We start from the raw sequence: 21,176 nt of genomic DNA, 5'->3' as shown, positions 1-21,176 counted from the left end.
TTATATAGGATTACACAATTACTGGTGAACCAGTAGTTTCCATTGTGGTCCTTTAAAGCAAATGAAACAAATGGTCTAAATTGAACATGACATCATTAAGAACCCCAACCGGCCGGAAGCAAACCAGTTGGCTATTTACAAGCGTGGCCAAGGATCTGAACTCGGGGCTACCGTGAAACAAATCCAGTGGTCAGGGTGGGACTCGAACCCGGGAGCGGCGGATGACGAGTCCGACACTCTAACCACTCGGTGACACTGCCTCCTTGAAGCAGAGGCTTTAAAACTTGTCAAAAAAAACAAATTGCTTGAAGAAGAAAATCCTTGGAAAAGCCTTTACGAATATGTCTCATGTAATTTTCAACTTTCATATCCTCGCAAAACTCATTTCATGGCAACGTAACCAAGTCTGAAATTTATTTAAAGGCTTCTCAGTTAGTTTCGCATCTTTCTTTCCCCTTTTTTAAACCTCTGATACTCTGATCGATATTTTTCAACGACAGAAGATGATGGGATTCTCTTCTGGCTTGCTAAAAGATGAAATTAGAGAATAACAGGAATGACTCGATACATGAGTTGTGTTAAAAAAAAGACTAACGCAAAGATATGAATATACACGCTACAGTGTGCCGAGCTATTCAAAAAGCTATGCTGGCATCAGAGACTGCGATTTGAAAGATTAATCCCAGATTTTTGTGTTTGAAAGTTTTCCAACCCTAACGTAAATAGGCTACGTGATGCCAGAAAAGAACGGTTTTTCTCGTTTCAAATTAGCGTGAATTTCCTTTTTTCACTACAGCTGTCCGGTGCACCCGGTTCACTCGGAGGAAATGGGCTCAGCCAGGAGAAAGAAATTGCCCTTGCTGGGCTCAGCCCACTTCAAAATACATTCTCAGCATTCTCGTTGTGAAACATTCTCAGATTTTATTTCGGTCGTTCTATCAACAAGAGCTATTCCTCCTATGTTTTATCCAGCGTGTGCTTCATCGATGGTGGCATTTAGTCGGTGTTTTATGTGGTATTGCAGTTCGTATGGACCTTATAATTTACATAATTTCAAATGAGCAGAAAGCGGCTTAAGCCGTTTTCTTTTGACGCTACTTTTGTAGACAAAAGTGGAAAGAAATCGAGGAAAACTTTTTCGCTGACGGCAGAATCCACGCTTCGTACCCCACGAATCGGTTTAGTTTAAAATGAACAACCTGAGATCGTCGAACCTTTCTCGTTTGAAGGGTTTAGTGAGAGCGGTTCTGGTCTATCTTCGTACGAGAAAAGGCATATCGCCAACATCAAGAAATGGGACAACATAAGAAGACAGTTGTTTGATTCTTATGTGAAGGAATGCTGTTTTCCGACTGACACAACATGTGTTTATTGTTTCCAAGAACCAGCAACACTGCGATGTCAATATTGTGGCCCCAAGCAGTACTCCTGCCTTGAATGTGCTAATATTTTACACTGTACGAGGAACCATTTTCATGTTTTGGAGAAATGGAAGGTGAGTTTCGAAATGTAATAAGTGGATTTTAACAATACTTTATTTCAGAACAACATGTAAATACATAATTATTAAGAAAAAGGAAACCCAGAGGTTGGCCCTATATCAAGGGTCTCCTATTTATGTAAAAAATCTTACAGAACTAGTTAATAAAAAATAAAAAAAGTCAAATAAGAAACAGCTAAATATCAATTATTAAATGACGATTCAATAAATATTCATATGTTTCTTCAATTTTGATTTAAACTCACGAACGTTAGGGCTGTCACAAAAATTAAATAAATTAATAGGAAGATTATTCCAGGGTTTGATAATTCTGACAAAGAAAGAATTTTTGTAACAGTTCAGTTTTGCGAGTTTGAGTTGTAGTTTATATGGGTGGTTAGATCTCGATTTAGTGTTTTTACAAAGTTCAAAATAGTCGCTGAAATTCAATCCATTTAGATTGAATACAGTTTTATAACATTCCACTAAGGAAAGGAAATCTCTCCTTTGTACTAAAGAGTTCCATTTAAGAATTTTACACCTCTCCGTGTACGCCATCTCTTGTCTTCTTTGGCCTAAGGCAATTCGCGAGGCTCTTCTTTGTATCTTCTCAATTTCATCGATGTCTTTGATGAGGTGTGGTGACCACACCGGGCAGGCGTATTCCAAGATTGGACGAACCAAGGTTTTGTACAAGTTTGAAAAAATATCTTTGTTTTTACCGCCTACTGTGCGTTTAAGTAAGCCAAGAACCTTATTTGCTTTGTGAACTATTTGTTCAACATGTTTTGACCATTTCAGATCACTAGTCATAATAACTCCAAGATCTTTGTAATTAGATACATTCCTCAACACTGTACTCGATATATTGTACCGCGTGGACTTTTTGTCTCTGTTATGTGTTATTCTCATGACTTCACATTTGGTAGAATTAAATTTCATCTGCCAACGATCCGCCCATAGGTCGAGGGTGGTCAGATCTATCTGTAAAGCAATAGAATCATCGATATTATTTATCTGTCGGTAGATTTTAGTATCGTCGGCAAATAATTTGGCAGTAGACGTGATGATGCCAGGTATTTCGTTCACATAAATAAGGAACATAACCGGTCCCAGTACTGAGCCTTGAGGGTTGGATTGAGTTTGTTGGTTCTCTGCTCTGCTCTGAGAGTTTTTCTCCGGGTACTCCGGTTTTCCTCTCTCCTCAAAAACCATCATCATTTGAATTTATTTAATTAGAGTTTATTTGGATTTACACACGATCCCACAAGCTGTTCAGCTTTAAACATTATCGTGTCTAAATAAAGGTGTTATTATAGTAAACGAACTGGATGATCTTTTTCCAGGTTGTTTCCTAAGGGAGCGAGTCATAGCCCATGACCAGGGGTCCCTTAGGATTTTCTCTTTACTCTAGATATCCAATACCTTTCTCAAAATCCTTGCTGTTCCCAGTAACGTAGTCTTCTCAAGTAACGGAATACTAATTTTGACGTTCAACTTTCCCAACCACTTATCCAAGTTTTTTGTTAGACTTCCCAATGATCCTACAACGATTGTTACCACCTGCACAGTTCTCATGTTCCACATTCTTGCAATTTCTCTTTTCTTTATTATTATCATTATTATTATTATTATTATTATTATTATTATTATTATTATTATTATTGTTAACCGCCTCCCGGTTAGCTCAATGGATAGAGCGCTGGACTGTTGTGCGGGAGGTCGAGGGTTCGAGCCCCGGCCGGACCAACACTCAGGGTCTTAAAATAATTGAGAAGAATTTGCTATCTTTCTATAACATCAAGAAATGGTTAGTCTTCTCGGATAGGGACGATTAAATGGAGGTCCCGTCTCCTGCAGGGTTGGGGTAGGAGACGTTAATTTCCCACACACAAGATTACTGTGTGATGGATGTCCTCTCCTGGGGTGGAATGGGTGGGAGGGTGGACTAGCACGAATGGTTCCTATGTTCCTTTCTAGTCCTTCCCCGCTGCAAAACTTAATGCAGTGAAAATGGACTAAATTAAATTAGTTATTATTACTATTATTATTATTATTATTATTATTATTATTATTTGGATGTTCTCAAATATTCAAAATGGGGGATGATCGAACTGCTGTGGGACCAACTTTTGTTTGACATTATTATTCTAGTTCATTTTTTGTAAGCTGATCTATTGCATATCAATTGTTAAGGAATATATGAGTAAAGTAGTTAAAAAAGAACAAAAGTTTTAATTTTCATCCAAACAAAAGTTATACAAATATAAACCTGGTTTAATTATCAAACAAGATCTGCTGCAAAGAAAAACATATCTTCCAAAAGCAAAAACAAATTATGGCAAATTCAATGTCAAATCCATAGGTACAAAACTATGAAACTGAGTAGAGAAACTATTACAAACTGTTACTCCTCTAAAAATGTTTAAAGCTTGTATCAAGGAAAAAATCTTGGATTCTTATTGATTATGTTTTTCAACTATCAGAGATTTCCATAAGATCGTAGTAGAAGCAAGTAGGATAAATATTGTAAGAAATATGCAACTTTTTTAGAGACATGTTTCGGCATACTTATGCCATCTTCAATCAATAAGTAACTGAACGTGAGTAATTATATAACAGACAAGTAGATGAATAAAATATTTACAGTGTGATGTAATACAAAAGCGGGTACTCATTACAGCGTGACAACAAACTTGAAATTAAAGGTGAGAACTAAAATGCTAGAAAAGTGTTATAATGCTGTAATTGTTTGTTAAGTTCAGGTTTGATCTTATTTAATATATAAAAAGCTCCTTTGAGTTTTAAATCAATTGAGTTGTTGGCAGAATCTAGAATACTAAAGCAAGAAAGGGAGTATTTGTTCTTACAAGAAGGAGATGTGTTAAAATGCTTAAAAATATGCGAGTTTTTATCGCTTTCCGTGTGCTCCTTTATCCCAGTAGAGAAGTGGCGACTAGTTTCGCCAATATAACGGGAATTACATCCTATATATTTATCCTACCTGCTACTACTACGACCTTATGGAAATATCATACACGACTTAGGAAGCAAATACCAAGGATGGATTTCCTTACAAGACCTGCGCCAACTGGAAAAACTCTCTATCAAGAAACACAAAGCTGAACTGGATTTTTCCTTTCTTCGTTCATGTAAGTCCTTTTATGTTTTCCAGAAATTTATCTGTTTCTCTTTACTCAACACCAACCGTCATGATGTCTTCGAAAGAAACTTAAAAACCTAACTAAGAATACCGTATTACCCTTCTCACCGAATGAAACTGTAAACAATCTTTCTTCGCTTAATCTAAGTGATGATGAACTTGAACTTCTTAAGAATGGGCTAGGTTTCTCTATCAAACCTCCTCATCTCAACAAGACGGACATCCTGGCTTCCTTCGATCCACTATACCATGAAGAACAAACTTATGGACGAAAACTCTGCTACGCACCTAAAAACTGAAATCGCTCATCTTGCTCAAAACTAAACCTCTTCCTACCGTCCTTCAAGCAACGATCTAAAGAAAAACCGCATCCTACGTATATACGAACTCTATAAGAACAATTCCAATATTATAATTCTCAAGCCCAATAAAAGTAATGGAGTAGCTATTTTAGACCGTATTATTTATTTAGACTCTTGTTTTGATATGCTTAATGATAAATCTAAATTCAAACTACTAGACAAAGATCTCACTTTATTAAGAGAAGGCAGACTCAAACGTTTCATTAGTTTACTTAAGAAAAAGCATTCTATTGATAATGATACCTATACCAAGATTTTTCCCTAGGGTTCACAACCAGCAAAATTTTATGGCCTTCCCAAATTACATAAGAAAGGTGAAAATCACAATCAACCACCTCTTAGACCTATTGTATCTTCTATTGGAGCTCACAACACTCGCACAATTTAAAGGCAGAACTTTCAGTTACCTCGTAAACATAGACAGCGAAAATCATATCTGTACAAGTTAAATGTAATTTTTATATATAATTTATACATTTTTAGATTTGTAATTGTAATTCTTATTGCTTGTAATTCTTTTTAACTGGTCACCGATTAATACCAGTCGATCTATATCTTGATCGACTGACCGGTTTCTTACCAGGATAAATAAAGTTATTATTATGGCAGTTAAAACGTCTGGATGCCAGAACCTATATACACGAAGGCTGGACGTCTAGGACGTGGCCAGCTAACATGCTTAGAATTTACATATGTACCCCCCCCCCCCAAAAAAAAAAAAAAAAAAAAAAAAAAACTAATACAAAATGATAAAAAAAAAGAAACTTCTAAAACTTCTATTATTATTATTATTATTATTATTATTACTAGTATAATTATTTTTACTATTATAATTATACTTTAGTCAATTTTTTAAGTTCTCTTCTCGCCCCACTTTTACCTAACAAGTATTCGGTCACAGATTCATTCTCTTTTGTTGAAGAGCTCAGGAGTTTCGATCTTAACAACAAGTTTCTCAATTCCTTTGAAGTTGAAAGTCTTTTTACCAATATTCCGTTAAATGAAACTATCAATATCGCTGTTGATCTTATTTTAAAGCATGACCCTAAATTTTCGATCAAAAAATCCGACCTTAAGAAACTGTTTTCATTCGCTACAGCTGAGACTCATTTTCTTTTTAATGGAAAATTTTTATGATCAAGTTGATGGGGTGGCGATGGGTTCTCCGTTAGCACCCATCCCAGCTAATCTTTTTCTTAGTGTGCAAGGGGAAACATGGCTAAATAATTTAACAATTCGACTCGCCTTCTACTTTATAGGCGTTATGTTGACGACACCTTTTGTGTCTTCCACAATGAACAGCATGCGATGTCATTTCTTGATTACATTAATTCACGGCACCCCAACATAAAATTCACTTTCGAAAAAGAGCATGATGGTAAACTCTCCTTTCTTGATATATTTATCGACAACTCTTCGAATGATTGTGTTTTTTCAGTTTTTCATAAAAAAACCCACACTGGTCTCCTAACAAATTTCTTCAGTTTTATTCCATCATGCTACAAAATTGGCCTTATATCGAAGCTCTTGTTGACCGTATCTAAAAAATCAACAACACCTCTTCCGGTCTTCAAACGATCTTAAGAAACTTTCCGACACTTTAAAACGTAATTCTTTTCCTTCGCATATTATTGAAAGAACTTTCAAGTGTATCTTGACGGGTCCTCCTCTCAAAATAGCCCGAACATTAATATCGATGACAATAATACATGTTACTTTAAACTCCCTTTTGTCGGCTAGCTCTAAAATAGCGAGCCTTAAACTCCGAAAACTCACTAAGCGCTTTTGTTAATCGGACCTAAATATCAAACTAGTTTTCACTTCTTTCAAAATTAAAAACATGCTCTGCAGTGTTAAAGATCGTACTCCTGATGCTCTAAAATCCATGGTAGTTTATCAATTTTCTTGTCCGGGATGTAATTTCCGTTATATTGGCGAAACTAGTCGCCACTTCTCTACTAGGATAAAGGAGCACACGGAAAGCGATAAAAACTCGCATATTTTTAAGCATTTTAACACATCTCCTTCTTGTAAGAACAAATACTCCCTTTCGTGCTTTAGTATTCTGGATTCTGCCAACAACTCAATTGATTTAAAACTCAAAGGAGCTTTTTATATATTAAATAAGATCAAACCTGAACTTAACAAACAATTACAGCATTATAACACTTTTCTAGCATTTAGTTCTCACCTTTAATTTCATGTTTGTTGTCACGCTGTAACCACAGGCCGCCCAAGCTCTCTTTGAGAACCACATAAGGAACACAATTTGCATATCGTTTTATAAGGATTTGTATGGGATTTTCTACAAGATATCCACAGAGATAGTTAAAAGTGAAAATATTGAATAAAAATGACTTACCTTATTCCATACGTGTGTTGCTTGCTCCTGGTGTCGTTATTTTACCGATTTCACTTGATTTAAGCGGTTTTTTTTAATCCTGGTTTTCTCTTCTTAAAGAGAAGTCTTCTCTTTAAGAAGAGAAAACCAGGATTAAAAAAAGAACGATTAAATCAAGTGAAATCGGTAAAATAACGACACCAGGAGCAAGCAACACACGTATGAAATAAGGTAAGCCATTTTTATTTAATATTTTCACTTTTAACTATCTCTATGGCTATCTTGTAGAAAATCGCATACAAATCCTTATAAATCGATATGCAAATTGTGTTCCTTGTGTGGTTCTCAAAGAGAGCTTGGGGCGCCTGTGCTGTAACGAGTACCCGCTTTTGCATTACATCATACTGTAAATATTTTATTCATCTACTTGTCTGTTATATAATTACTGACGTTCAGTTACTCATTGATTGAAGATGGCAAAAGCATGCCGAAACATGTCTCTAAAAAAAGTTGTATATTTCTTACAATATCAGAGATTTGCTATAATTGTGTAGTTTTTTTGTCAATTCAGCTATCATGTTGTCTGTAGTGCAATGAATCAAGATATTCATTGTACCCCTTTCCATGTAGTTCTTATTAACTGAGTGGGAGGTCTGTATGGGAGAATCTTGACCGAGGTCACCAGTACAGATCGAATACAGCGAGGTCTGTACCAGTGACCAAGGTCAAGATTCTCCCATACAGACTGACCTAGCTCGGTTAATAAGTTGTTTATTACATGGCTGTGTCTTATATACTAATTTTTTTATATACTTTGTACCTTTTTTTCCTAGACCGGTCTAGATGCTGGTCCAGATGGGAAAATCTAGACCACTTTCAATATTGATTTCAGTCAATATTGATCAAATTTGTGAACTCGGTAGTTCCCAGTCCTCATGAGACACAGCCATATAATAAGTACTATTTGTTAATATATTACTGGTGTCTACTAAAAGTAAGTAATGTTATTGTATATTTTGATTAATTTCAGGAGGGGATGTTCACCCCTTATGTGGTCAAAGGATTACCATTAGGTTTCCAATGCAACTGTGGATCTGCTGAAGCAAGGGACATTGTGTATATTGATGAGCATGCATGCATGGTATGAGAATTTTTAGCTTTGCACATATTAATCTGTAATTGATGAAATGAAAAGGACCTTCGTTGAAAAGAAAGTTTAGACGAGGTAAAGAAATTCTTCAAAAGTCAATTGAGTCAGGCATGTATAATAAAGCAAAGTGATATTTATTAATTACACACTTTTTGTTATAAAAGACAACCTAGTGTTGCTATAATTGCACTATAGTCATGTACCCGATCTGCAGGTCTAGCTAAAATTCAAGTGTGCACAATATTTTTGAAATTAAGTGGTTATACATATGAAAAATCTCTTAGTAAATTATTCAGACTTTTTCTTGCTGCACGGGATGAAATGAATCCATTGTCCTTATTACACAACAAAAGCTGTTACAGAGCAAGACATTGAGATGTGGATTGAGTTAGAAGTGTCAACTGAAAGCAGCATCTCAACAGAAGAACCCAGCTTTTCACGACTGTTATGGATGGGGACATTTCATTCTTTTATCAATCTTTTAAATGTTTTATCATGTAATATAACTGTGGCCATTAATTTTAACCAGTTGATCTCAAATTGGCATGTGTTTTGAAATGGGTTTTTTCACTAAAATTTAGATTGATTATGTTAAATAGGTACAGTCACTACTACATAGATCTGAATAGTAGTAACTAAATATACTGTATGTTAGTGCTTCAAATCATCACGGAATTATTGCAGATATAATAATTTACTAAAGTTATTGTATTTTCTATAGAGCTGGAATGGGATGAGAAGTATGTTGAAAGCCTTAGCACTGCAAACGATCTTAAGTTAGTTAGAAGGAATTTTGATGATTATGATGATGATAATGACTGTTATTATTATGCAGTATACACGTTTGGATGCTAGTGAGCTAAGCAAGATAGGGCGAAAATTCGTAACCTATCTGCATGACAGCACTGTTAACTATAATGATATCTAATACTACTTAAATATAAATGATCAATATAAAACGATAAAAGTGTCTATTGGCCCAACACTAAGATTTTTTTTTTTTTTAATGTTCATGATTTACTGTTCGGTTCTTAAAATATCCTTAACTTAAAATGTCCATAAAATCCTGTGTATAAAAACGAAATCATAATGTCATTAAAATTCTTACGCTGTTACCAGTTTAAATGTTCTTGCAATGTTCAGAGTGCTACTTAATACGGCTTTCTGCATTCTCAGCAATATTTCTTTGTATCTTGTACCAAAGAAGCCCTTCATTTCAGTTTCCATGGCTGTAGACCATCCTCCAAGTACATCTATAATGACGTTTACTTGTGAGATCTTGTATCCTGGGTGTTGTTTTGTCAGCTCAAGTCTAAGTGCTCCATACTTCTTGGTCTTTTCTTTGTCTTTCTTGTCTCTGTTGTTGATCCAAGGGCACCTCATTTCCACCATAAGTACCTTCTTGTTTTTGTGGTCGATGAAACGTGCATCCACACGATTAGATTGTACGTATGTATGATCAGCATATACTGGTACATCCCAGAATGCCTCAGCATCAGGTGACTTATTATTATTATTATTATCATTATTATTATTATTATTATTATTATTATTATCATATTTTCCAATATTATTTCAATGCGTATGATGTGCGATCCTCGCAGTAGATAGCGCTATTTATGCAATAGCGAAAATCAGACCTGAAAAAAATCAGGCCTGTACGGGACTCGAACCACTGACCTCTGCGATACTAGTGCAGCGCTCTACCGATTGAGCTAACAAGCCAACTGGGAGCAGGCCGTCAAGTTGATTCCTAATAAACCCGTGAAAGTGATAAAGGAGATGCAATGAATATATGAAGTTCATATATTTTTGAACTTCGGTATTAGATACGTATGATGTGCGATCCTCGCAGTAGATAGCGCTATTTATGCAATAGCGAAAATCAGACCTGAAAAAAATCAGGCCTGTACGGGACTCGAACCACTGTCCTCTGCGATACTAGTGCAGCGCTCTACCAATTGAGCTAACAAGCCAACTGGGAGCAGGCCGTACAGGCCTGATTTTTTTCAGGTCTGATTTTCGCTATTGCATAAATAGCGCTATCTACTGCGAGGATCGCACATCATACGTATCTAATACCGCAGTTCAAAAATATATGAACTTCATATATTCATTGCATCTCATTTATTTCAATGATTAACTTTAATAAATATAAAGTTAGGCATTCTCCCCATCTGCCCCTATTTAATACATCACACAGTACATTTTGGCAATCAATGGCACATTTATACCAGAGCCCACAAATGAAATTCAAGTCATTCAAGTTACGCATTGGATAATCAAGGATAATCCATACAGTACTAAACTCAAACAAATGACTGAAGTTGAATGGTGCATGGCATGTTTCAGTTTCCATGGGGGGCTCAACAATCAGTAATAATTATCTCCTATTCAGGGAAGTGACCATTGCAGCAATACGTTATAGCTGCTTTAGTGCTGTGTTACAAGTACTTAAAATACATTATAAACAATGATAAAACTTGACATCGTTATTTCTATGTTTAAATTGCAGTCCAGTTCTGAGATTACTGCTCAGGAAGTTGAATCAATAAAGAAACAGTTACAGACTGAGGTTTGTACTGTAAAGCTCACAAATAAATCTCTAAAATTCATTCATCCACTAAACCTTTGTGTAACAAAAAATGTTTATAGGTAGGAAATAGGTGTGAATCAGAATCAAAACAGTAAAATGCAAAAACATTTGACACTGATGTATAAACAAATTATTATATTAGACTCATAAAATTCTTCAACTGCATACTCATGTGTATGGTATTTAATCCTTTTATGGTTCTTTTAAGGAATCAAATTTTGTGTCAAAAGGAAGAGTATCTTAAAAAGTAATTGCATGCTTACTTCAGTATTTTTAACTAAGTGCCAGTTGTGATATTTCTTTCTGATATCCATGTTTGTAATATATTATTGAGGCTTGAGAAGTTGCAAAAATCTATTGAGAGGCATCAAGGAGTTCAAAGGAAGTGGACTGTGGCAAGTTCTTTCCGCAAAGAATTTCTTGCTCGCCTGAACCTTAAACAAGGGTGTCAGTTACTCAAAAAACTACACCACCTAGCAGCGGAATGGATTTTTGTTCTGGAAATGAAGAAAAAGTATGCAGGTAAATGATAGGTTCTTGATAAGACATGATAACGGTGATAAACATTTTGAAGAGCAGCGTTATGTGTGTGTCTTAGACAAGTACACAGAATAATTAAAACAGAGGCTCAGGAAGTGTCTGGCTTATCTGGGTGTGGGCTTGGATAGGTTCCAGTGTAATCATGTGCAGAATATTTATTTAATTCACATTTATTTACCTTATTTTGTAATATGTCTTTGCAGATGGACAAGCTATAGCTAAAAAGCTGAACAAGGAACTTACCAAGATAACAGTCAGAGTCAAACTGCTGATACCCCAACTGAAAGCTTTGAGAACAGCCCAATTTGGTGATCTGTCAGATGATGAAGTTTTTGTTACAGTGAAAGATCCGCAATGAACCATTTACAGTTCAGTCAACGTGGATCCTCAAAGTAACACCCAAGCCCATTCTGCAAAAATACAAATCATAAATGTGTTTTTGTTGAAAAAAAAGGGCCAACGAATAAATCATTCTTCTTAAAGCAAAGGTTGAAAGGTTTCAAACCTTTCTTTCTGAAGAAGTACAGAAAGTTGATTCTTGGATCGATAAGGCTTCCACTCAAAATAATCCAAGTCACAAGAACCTTCTTATAGTGAAGAGAGCATCCTTAATCCAAGAACTAGGAAGCCTGCGAAGACTTTGGAAGGAAGAAGTCTTGTTTGAAACAAATTATGAAGAATTGCTGAAAAGAATTTTGGATGGAATCAACACTGGAGAATCAACATTGTCTTTACTTGAAGATGAAGCTGCAAATGATAATGATGATTTTGATGATGTCAGTGGTGTTAGGGTTGAAACTGAAGATGATAAGAACGAGCAAACAGACAATCTAGATCAATGATGGTGCATTTTCATTGTAAAAATTATTGTTATGATAATAATAAGAAGCCATTCGTGACGATGCATAGTAGATACCTCATAAAAGAGAATATTTTATAATAATTACTAACTCACATGAATATTATAACAACATGGCTTAAGTGAAACATTTGGGCTAATACTATTGCAGCTTCGATTGTAATAGAATAAAACCTGTTGTTCAGAGAACTTAGATTTTTTCAAGTCAGCTTGAACAGGTTCCTATATAAATTGTGCTTGACTGAAAATCAGGCTCGCTAGGTTCTTAAATAGGTTTCTTAATTTTCGCTAATAAAAAGTGTACTTGTATAAATGTTTTGTTTTTCTGCTTTTTCTGAACCTCTTTTTATTTCTTTCCTTGTGTTCGCAAGGGCGAATACAGGGAGGGTAAGTTTCTAAAGAAACTGTGGTGCTGTTTACCAAAATTCACCTGTTTACTCGTATTTTAAATCCGAATTTTTTTTTTAAATCGACATTCAATTCGTTTTAATAGTTGGATATTCATTTTAGTAGTTGGACACTCGTTTTACTAACGTTAGTTTTCTCGACATTCGTTAACTCGTTCCATCAAGGAGGTGCACGTGAAGTGATCGGTGATCTTAATGGATCGGTTGGGTTCCGATATTTTCTCAGTGTTGTGAATGAAAGGACACGTTTTGCATCGTACACGAGCGCATTTAAAAGTGCCTGGTTGGTCATTAGTCTAAAAAAAACTTCTGACCAAAAAAATGCCTATGTTTTTGTCGCGTTTGAATGAAATGAGCGAAGGCTGCAAAGGGAGAGTGCTTGTCTCTGGATCGTTTTGAAGTAATTTAAAGTTTTTAAGAATGATGGATTTAACTGAGTGGTTGTGAGGGTGAAACGTGAGAGTGAATGGAACGCGGTCGGAATCTTCCTTTTGTGACGTTTGTAGTACTGAATGTCGATCAATAAGTTGGGCGCGGTGGTAACCGGCTTGAACGACAGAGTCAGGGTAACCACGTTTATCGAAAAACTGGCACAATGACTCTGATTTGTGGTGGAAATCAGAGTCATCACTACATAAACGACGAAGTCCTAGAAACTGAGAAAAAGGAATGGAATTCTTAACGTGAGATGGATGCGAAGACGAATACAACAAGTAATTGTGCGAGTCTGTAGGTCTGTAATACACACTAGTGCATAAACCGTTGCCTTCAATTGAGACTTTGATGTCTAAAAAGGATAAAGAATTGTTAGAAATTTCCCAGGTATATTTAAGAGCCGGGTGAAAAGAATTGACTGCGGTTATGAATTGAGTCAGCTCCTCTCTGGTGGAGGAGGTGGCCATGATACAGTCGTCGATGCAGCGACCGTAGAGTTCAGGTTTGGAGCCGTTGTATTGGCTGAAAAATTGGTGTTCGACAAAACCTACAAAATGACTGGTATAGCTAGGTCCCATTTTGGTACCCATGGCTACACCATTGGTTTGTTTGAAAAAGTTATCCCCGAATGAAAAACAATTGAGTGTGAGCACTAGTTCGGCTAAGCGTAGTAGTGTTTCAGATTTGGGTTCCTTAACAGTACGTTGATCAAAAAAGTGTTTAAGGGCCAGAAGACGTTCGCCATTATGAATGACAGTGTAAAGAGACGTAATATCCATAATGAAAAGAAGTTTGTATTGGCCAAGGGAATTAAAGTCGCGAAAATTTTGAAGAGGGTGTTGGCTGTCTTTAATATGTGATGGTAAAGTTTTGATGATGGGTGCCATAATTTTGTCTAGATAGCTGGAGATAAGTTCGGTAGGGCAACTGCAAGCCGAGACAATGGGTCGACCCGGGTTGTTATGTTTGCGAATTTTAGGTAAAAAGTAAATACAAGAGGTTCTAGAAGTGGTTATGATGAGATTTTTTGCTTTGGCCGGCAATTCTTGTTTAGTTATGGGTTGGTTGATCGTATTCTTGACGGTGTTTTGATTGCTGGCAGTGAGGTCTTTGTCGACCTTTTGATAAAAAGAGGTGTCAGAAAGTTGCCGCAAAGCTTCTTTTTGGTAGAGGTCGGTGTGCCAAACAACGACTGAGCCGCCCTTATCGGTCGTTTTGATAACTATGTGTTTGCATTTTCTAAGGCTTTTTAGAGCCGACCACTCTTCAGAGGAGAGATTGGAAAATTTGGTAATACGATTGAAATTAAGTTTGTTGATATCGTGGTGACATTTTTGATAAAAAAGTCTAATGATGCGAACTGGCTCTCCGGAGGAGTCCATTTAGACTTTCGAGTCTGAAGTGTTTCGAAAGTGTCTTTGTTCGAGGTGTTAGATGTTGTGTCTTCACTCGAAGAGCAACTCTAAACTTTTACGATACGACCTTTAATACACATCGATTAAACCAAAACTGAACAGCAACTTACAACACATGCGGTTAAAAAAAAATGCTAATAAGTTCATAACAGCTCTGGGTTACGAAACTCCCGCGGGATTTTAAGCAAATTAACATAACACTCTTTCCCCGACAAAAAACTGAAAATATTGCAATTCTAAGTCCTTAGGCAATCTTCCAAAATAAAACCGTACATCCGTGCATTATTTCTGTTCTTTCCAAAATACTAATTACATTTCTTCAATTAACCGCTTTGATTTACTACGAAGTCTAGTTGGATAACGCTTTCGAACTTGAACTTTGGCGGGTTCCTCGGTAAATTTAGCGGGTTCCTCTGTTCGGGATACATTAGGCATCTGCAGTGGTGGTACGGCACCCGATTCGCCTTTAATCTACCGCTTATAAGCGAATCTAATTATTCTCAAATTACCGCATACATGCTGATAAAGTAGGACCTATTTACCTACCGAGATTAGATTACCGAGAACAAAACAAAGGCCAAAACAAAACAAAACAAAGGAAAACAAAACAAAGGAAATGATTTCAGAAAATTCATCGCTTTTACATCTGGTAAAAAGAGATCATGGATAAAATTCCACGCGTGAGGATTACTGAAGAACAGAAAAACATTCTGAAATCATTTCCTTTGTTTTGTTTTGTTTTGGCCTTTGTTTTGTTCTCGGTAATCTAATCTCGGTAGGTAAATAGGTCCTACTTTATCAGCATGTATGCGGTAATTTGAGAATAATTAGATTCGGTTATAAGCGGTAGATTAAAGGCGAATCGGGTGGGCACGGCAGATAAATCGGGCGCCTCAGGTGCAGAGACTGGTACCAAGTTCGGCGAGCCCTGAGGCCTTGGCGGAACGACATAAATACAATCTGCTTGGTAGTCTGATGATTCAATCGGCGGTGCTTCCGGAGGACGCACAGGTATCACTTCAGGATAAGGATCATCGAAAGGAATCTCTGCCATAAGTTCGGTATCTGCCACCTTGAAACCAGCTAAAGATCGCAACTGACTCACGTGTCGTTTCCAAAACAAATTCCCCACCATAACATGATACGTAACAGGCCCCACGCGATCTTGAACAACTCCTTTGATCCACGGTCGCTTACGATCTCGATAATCTCTAACCATGACTGGGTCACCAGGAAGAAAGTTACGACGTGTGGTATGGTTTCCAAGCTTAGTTTTCTCAGACATCCTGGCCGACAAATCTGGATGCAAGGCGTCCAGTCGGGTGCGAATTCTACGACCCATCAGGATTTCAGCTGGGGTGCATCCAGTAGCTGTATGAGGGGTTGTCCGGTAACTCAGAAGGAAACTTGCTAATTTCTCCGCTTGGGTTCCGGGCTCATCTTGCATGGTTTTCATTGACTCTTTAAAAGTTCTTACGGCTCGCTCGGCTTCACCATTGGAGGCTGGATGGTAAGGCGCGGATAAGCAATGACGAATTCCATTTCACTTCAGGAAGTCTTTCACTCCCTGAGCAACGAACTGTGGACCGTTAACGGAGACGATGACCTCTGGTAGACCATGAGTGGCAAAGAAGCAACGCAGGGCTCGAATGGTCATTGATGCAGTGGTCGAGGACATTGGAAATACTTGAATCCACTTTGATTTCGCGTCCACTACAATCAGAAACATCTGACCATCAAACGGACCGGTGAAGTCGACATGTATCCTCTGCCAAGGTCGTGTGGGCCAGATCCAGGGATTGCTGACTCTCTCTGGACTCTTACAGCGATTTGCCTGGCAGGCATGGCAATCTCGCACTGTTTGCTCCACATCGTGATCGAGGCTGGGCCACCACATATGTAATCTGGCTAGAGACTTTATACGGACCATTCCGGGATGATTCAAATGCAATTCCGATAAAACAGCAGCCTGATATTTGGCCGGAATCACCTCTCGGGTACCACGAAGGATACAGCCGTCTTCCACGGTAAACTCGTTTTGCTTGTTGTAATAAATCTTCAGCTCATTTGAAATACATTTTTCCGCTGGCCAACCATGTAGAATGCAATGCATCACACGAGAAAGAACTGGATCCCCACGTGTGGCCTCACGGATTTGTGACACAGTGATTGGAGCTCGTTGCATTTGAACGCGGTTAACTTGATCAGCTTCGACGCTCCAATCATCCGGTTCTTCGACGGTCTTTCGTGGTAATCGAGACAGTGCGTCAGCGTTGGCATGATCCTTGGAAGCCCTGTATTCAATGTCATACTGATAGGTGGACAACTGAATAGCCCAACGTTGCAGGCGGGACGCGGCCAGCACCGGAATACCACGTTTCGGACCAAGCAACAAGGTGATAGGTCTGTGATCCGTAAGCAATGGAAAACGCCTTCCGAATAGGTACTGGTGGAATTTCTTTAGGCCAAAAATAATTGCCAGAGCTTCTTTCTCGATCATAGAATAATTTTTCTCGCTTGCAGAGACACTGCGGGATGCATACGCGATTGGTTTTTCTTCGCCGTCACCTGAAGCATGCGACATAACAGCCCCCAATCCATATGATGAGGCGTCAACAGCCAATCGAACGGGTTTATTCGGGTCATAGTGGGCCAACAACGGCGAATTAAGGAGCAATTCTTTTAACTTCTTGAATGCTACTTGACAGGTTTCCGTCCAGGTCCAGGGTGCGTCGAACATCAACAGGCGATTCAATGGGTGGACAAGAGTTGACATATCGGGAATGAATTCACGATAAAAATTCACCAGCCCCAAAAAAGATTTCAGTTCCGTTGTATTCCGTGGCTCTAGAACTTCTTGAATGGCTTGTACCATACGTGGTGAAGGATGGATTCCATGCCGGTCCACCACGAACGCGAAATACTCCACGGAAGGCTTCATAAACACGCACTTTGACTTTTTCAATTTCACACCCATGCTGTCCAAACGTTTAAGAGTGTTTTCCAAATTGCGAAGATGCTCTTTGTCGTTTGGACCTGTTACGATTAAGTCATCCAGGATACCACCAACTCCATTAAGGCCACTTAATATAGAGTCCATTGTTTGCTGAAAAATAGCTCGACTTGCCGCCACTCCAAACGGTAGGCACGTATAACGGAAAAGTCCCAGATGAGTGTTAATCGTGACTTACTGCCTGGATTCCTCATCCAACAACACCTGTTGATATGCTGAGGACAGATCTAGTTTAGAGAAACTCTGAACACCATTCAGCTGCGTAAATAATTCTTCCGCCGTAGGCTTGGGGTAATCAGTCACATCCAAGGCTGGGTTGATAGTGACCTTATAATCCCCACAGATTATCACGGTGCCATCCGGTTTTAGGACTGGCCCGATAGGCGTAGCCCAATTTGAGAATTCCACCTTCTGTAACACACCGATTCCTTCCAACCTCTAAAGTTCCTTTGCAATCTTCTCTTTCAAGGCAAAGGGAACCGGTCAAGGTTTAAATAACTGCGGGGTGGCATTCTCCTTGAGCTTGAGATGAGCGGTCACTCCCTTGATAGTGCCCAGGCCCCAATCAAACAGTGATGCGTACTTAGAAACCAAACTTTCTCACGGCTCAAGGGAAATCTGCTCGATCTGCTTCCAGTCAAGTCGAAGAACGGACAACCAATCTCGCCCCATAAGTGCTGGACCATCACCGGCCGTGACAATAATTGGAAGGCAGGCGACACCTGGAGTTTCGCCTCCCCAAGAACTGGAATCTCATGCCCTGAATCCTCAGTCTCACGTCAGTTTGCCGCAAGGACTTCGTTGCCAAAACACACGACCAAACATGGTTCGGAATGATCGTCACAGAAGCACCAGTTTCCAGCTCCAAGTCCACTGACTTTCAATCAATCAGTACTGGCACGATCAATTCATTACATCTTTTCTGGGAATCGACTACGGTGAACATAGGCCAGGCGGACTTGTCCACTGGTTCGGCCATCGTCACCGTTTCTTCAACGCTATGGCTTTAGGTACACGCTTCTACGGACACTTAAGTATAATGTGGCCAAACTTCTGGCATCTATGGCACTGTGCTTTAAGATGAAAACATTTTTCCGGAGATTGGTTAGCTTTAGCACACCTGAAGCACTCGGGAAAAGTTCTCTCGACTTTCTTGACATCGTGGGCGGAACCATGAAATCCTGAGGCTTCCTTTTCCGTTAACTCACTAGCACAAGCTTTCTCCACTGCCGTTTGTAATGTCAGCGTCGCTTCAGCATGTAACTTGCGTTAAATTGTCTGTGAACGCAAACCACAAACAAACCGGTCTCGAATGGCTTCCTCGCGATAAAGGCCAAATTCGCAGGTCTCCGCTAACTTTTGTAGCTTGGCCAGGTACTGCCTAATGGTTTCCGACTCTTCCTGTTCCGCTTTCTGGAACTTGTATCTTTTCGCGATAATTATCGGTTTTGGATCCACATGCTGTGCCAGAATCTCCACAATTTCCGCAAAATTTAATTCCTTCGGTCTCCACGGCGCTGAAATAGACCTCAACAAAGCATACATCTTACTACCCATTAATGTAAGTATGCTCGATACACGCTTATCTGTCGGTACACTGTCAACTTCAAAGAACATTTCGCATCGCTCCACATAATGTTTCCAATCACTGCCCGGCGTAAACTCCTCCATACGCCCTAAACACGATGGATGTACCACGATGCTAGGCTGCGCTGGTTCTTCCGGTGTATCCACCATTCTCGTCGCCAACTGTTGTGTCTTCACTCGAAAAGCAACTCTAAACTTTTAAGATACAACCTTTAATACACAACGATTTAACTAAAACTGAACAGCAACTTACAACACATGCGGTTAAAAACAAAAATGCTAATAAGTTCATGACAGTTCTGGGTTACGAAACTCCCGCGGGATTTTAAGCAAATTAACATAACATTAGAATCATCCTCTTTGTCGTGAAAAAAGGCTTTAATTGAACGCGGCGAAGGAATTTTTCTACGTCTTGTTTAATTGAGAATTTATTTTGTTTGCTGCGACCACTAACTTTTTTCTTAGTATTTTTCAATCCACAGCATTCAGAACAGCGGACCATGCCAAGCCTAAAGAAACTCACAAACGAGCTACGCCAGGAAATCGTAAGTTATCTCTTCCCTTTTCCCCCTATTAGTAAAAATCTAGCATTCCGTTTAGCAATTCTCACTTTCGCCAAAACTAGGTTTTGTAGCCACATAAACTTCATCGGTTGTTACTTTCATTCTAAAGTTATTCCCAAGGGTTTTCGCTCCAATTTTCATGCATTTTCATTCACCAAACAATACCATCACCAAATTAAGTGCGCCCAAAATTATTTTTCACGTAACATCATGGGAATTACCATTAGAGCTATGTGCCAAAAACGTAATCACCTCACCGAAAAAATCCTACATTGCCGCTCTGAACTTTCCAAAATCTGTCCTGCAATTTTATTACAATCTATCCGCGCCAGAACTCAGGAAATCAATTCGAAACTTCTCAATCATTTGAACCAAATTAAGGCCCAAAAACTTGACCAACTTATCGGTCCCCAAATCGCTAATTTCCTTGGCCAAAACAAAATTCTTTTCACCATAGACATTACGTCTCTTTACACTGTCATTCCCAATGGCGAAGGTCTTCTGGCCCTTAAACATTTTTTTGATCATCGTACTGTTAAGGAACCTAAATCTGAAACGCTACTACGCTTAGCCGAACTAGTGCTCACACTCAATTGTTCTTCAGTCGGGGACAACTTTTTCAAACAAACCAATGGTGTAGCCATGGGTACCAAAATGGGACCCAGCTATGCCAATCTTTTTGTAGGTTTTGTCGAACACCAATTTTTCAGCCAATACAACGGCTCCAAACCTGAACTCTACGGTCGCTACATCGACGACTGTATTGGCGCCACCTCCTCCACCAGAGAGGAGCTGACTCAATTCATAACCGCAGTCAATTCTTTTCACCCGGCTCTTAAATATACCTGGGAAGTTTCTGACAATTCTTTATCCTTTTTAGACATCAAAGTCTCAATTGAAGGCAACGGTTTATGCACTAGTGTGTATTACAAACCTACAGACTCGCATAATTACTTGTTGTATTCGTCTTCGCATCCATCTAACGTTAAGAATTCCATTCCTTTTTCTCAGTTTCTAGGACTTCGTCGTTTATGTAGTGATGACTCTGATTTCCACCACAAATCAGAGTCAATGTGCCAGTTTTTCGATAAACGTGGTTACCCTGACTCTGTCGTTCAAGCGGGTTACCACCGCGTCCAACTTATTGATCGACATTCAGCACTACAAACGTCACAAAAGGAAGATTTCGACCGCATTCCATTCACTCACGTTTCACCCAACCACTCAGTTAAATCCATCATTCTTAAAAACTTTAAATTACTTAA

The 21,176-nt window shown here is 38.5% G+C and overlaps 2 long non-coding RNA genes across 2 annotated transcripts in view; one reads left to right on the top strand and one right to left on the bottom strand.

The window, feature by feature from the left end:
- The window catches only part of LOC148739565 (uncharacterized), a 60,255-nt gene that overhangs the window by 1,227 nt on the left and 37,852 nt on the right, over positions 1 to 21,176 (bottom strand). The gene's annotated exons all lie outside the window — the stretch shown is intronic.
- Positions 790 to 12,804, top strand: LOC148739570 (uncharacterized). Its single transcript, XR_015996156.1, has 6 exons — positions 790 to 1,495; positions 8,377 to 8,487; positions 9,218 to 9,272; positions 11,012 to 11,071; positions 11,427 to 11,614; positions 11,836 to 12,804. It is a non-coding gene; the product is annotated as an uncharacterized LOC148739570 (long non-coding RNA).

Source organism: Stylophora pistillata, chromosome 2 (genome assembly GCF_964205215.1).
Source record: "Stylophora pistillata chromosome 2, jaStyPist1.2, whole genome shotgun sequence".
NCBI lineage: Eukaryota > Metazoa > Cnidaria > Anthozoa > Scleractinia > Pocilloporidae > Stylophora > Stylophora pistillata.
The sequence above is the reverse complement of the archived record's forward strand: the minus strand, read 5'-3'. Positions and strand labels throughout refer to the sequence as shown.